Genomic DNA, 2,396 nt, shown 5'->3' on the forward strand with positions numbered 1-2,396 from the left:
TTATATAAATGATATGCCCTTGGATGCGTGTAATATGATACAGTAGTTGGAGCAGTAAGCAGATGTTCTTTCGTTGCATCGAGATCTTTCAACACAATTTCAATCTCCCACCTACAGCACAAGAGATGACCATCGTAATATAATCAAGTATATTACCGAAATTATTAGGTGATGCATTGTATAAACCTGATATTTATAACTCCTTTGTTGTGTTACATTAAGACACTTCATATGTTACTAAGCACTTGGTTACTTTAAGATAGTTTGAAAGTGAGGAAGCATCCTGTGGCAGAACTAGAGCATGCTCTTAGCACTCTTTCATGTGCCACAAATCAGTTTAATATTCTAGTCCTCTGATGCAGGACGTAACAGGTGTTAAGCTGATGAGAACACATCTTATTACCCGATACGAGAATACTTAGAGGAAATGTAGCCTATGCCATATTTTTACAGAATTTTCATAACAGGTTACAACACTTAGGCGATGTCAAAACGAGCTTATGCCCTGATTTCTTCTGTCTTCGAAAATAACTCGTATAAAAGGAATAAATCTGCATTTTGCGTGAGAAATCGAGGTGTATAGTCAACATCCTTTTCTCAGTTCGGGTAAAATGTATTTTTTAAACTGGGGTGAGTCTATGTAGGGGTGGAATTGCAATTAGAGCTGTAAGACCAAGCCACACCTGCTTACCTTGCAGTGCGTCGTGGCTAGGGGCATGAGTGGTCACGATTCTTCAGTTGACTGAAAGTCACGACTTAGCTTAGCCTGTGACAGGCGGTTAGTTGCAAAGAAAGCTCTGACCTGTCGGCTTTTGCTTGTGGTTGCGGGGACAAGTCCTAGCGGCGGCACTCTCTCGGTGACTGACTAGTGAATTAGCCAGTATGCCAGGTGAATGGCGACAGAAGCGGATGTGTGTGTTGTGTGAGAAAATGCAACATGACAGGTGTTAGTGCTGGACGATTATTGGACCTCTGAAAACTGATCGCTTGACTACTTGATGATAGGCTCTCCGACCTCCGAGCGTTTGGTAGAACAGTGTGTGGCTGCCAGGAGATGAGTGTGCAGCTGCCAGTGTGGTCAACACACTGTGGTGTCCTATGGAAGTTTCCCCAATCTCTGACATTTAGCCATGACATCTGCTACTACAGAATTGATCACGATTTCAGTGTGTCATGTATATTGGTTTTCAATACATCGCAGTGAACTTTATCTTGCAGTGGTATTTCTTGTTGACTCTATCCTATCACGCAATTTGTATAAGGATGTGCCACGAAGTAGTGATCTGAAATTAGAAATTGTCAGCTACCTCCAATGTAATGGTGGGGAGCGGTGAGGAAGGATGGGGTGAGGGGTGCAGAGGTTATTTTTCCAAGTGACCACTGCTGGTGGTATTGTGAACTAGCTTAGTCTGTATCTGTATAGCAGGGTGAGCACATAGAGCAGCTGCTTCCAATGAGCTGGAGTAGAAGGAGTGTGTTTGGAAACAGATTGTGTGGGTGCTGCAACCAGAAGTAGCCACTTGAAGTAGGAATTCTCCTAGAAAAGGACACAGCAATGAACAAGGGGGACCATGGCTGTGGAGTGACCTGTCTGCCAGATGGTCACAAAAAATGTAGCTTGCGTCCGCCAGCATGGGTAGTGAAGCTTTCTGGGCGCTCAGTATGCATCTTGTAATTTCAGTATTGATTGACTGTCTCTGTACAGTCAATGTGCTAATACCGTGAGATGCGGATTAATAGCAGATTGCTGGCAGTCCCTCGTGGTGTACTGTGGTGTTGAGAGCTTGGGTGCACCTCGGCTTCCAGAGGTCAGTGTGTGCTCTCTTCCAGCTTAGAGCTCTGCATGGGACACTGGCATGTGGCGCAGTGCAGTAGATGGCGTGTTCACATTTGAGAAGACATGATCAGGAGGTTTTTAACAGTGTACTTACTTGTGGTGAGTTATGTTGACATCGATTTCGTGATGGGATTTCTTGTACAATCGAAAAAAGGCGGCCTATTTGCATCTTTAACTACTTCTTTTAAATGTATTTTACAAGACGTGCTTCGATGACAAATAAAAGAGAAATCCAACCCCTGAAAACTGAATTTTATAAATAAACACTATATACTTTGATCTGTAATTGACAATGATTTGAATTTCGTGTCATGAGAGCCATCCTCTCCAGCACAGACTGAGTCTTTTTCCCTCCAGTTTCCAGGTGCGGGAGTGGAAGGGGTGGAGGAGGCAGCAGGGGCTGGGAGGTTTCCCAGAACAGGAGGGATTAATTAAGTGATCGTTTTAATTAATTCGTCAATTAATTTGGCACTGAAGATGTGCTTTATTGGCGATTCAGAGGGGGTGGAGGATTTCTGAGAGGAGTCGGGGAGGTGCTGGCGGAGGGGGAGTGGTGTGT

General features: G+C 44.1%; 1 pseudogene; it reads right to left on the reverse strand.

The window, feature by feature from the left end:
• Positions 1 to 249: 249 nt before the first annotated feature.
• On the reverse strand, positions 250 to 429 carry LOC126472230 (U2 spliceosomal RNA; annotated as a pseudogene).
• Between the last annotated feature and the right edge of the window lie 1,967 nt (positions 430 to 2,396).

This window comes from Schistocerca serialis, chromosome 3 (genome assembly GCF_023864345.2).
Source record: "Schistocerca serialis cubense isolate TAMUIC-IGC-003099 chromosome 3, iqSchSeri2.2, whole genome shotgun sequence".
Taxonomy (NCBI): Eukaryota; Metazoa; Arthropoda; class Insecta; order Orthoptera; family Acrididae; genus Schistocerca; species Schistocerca serialis.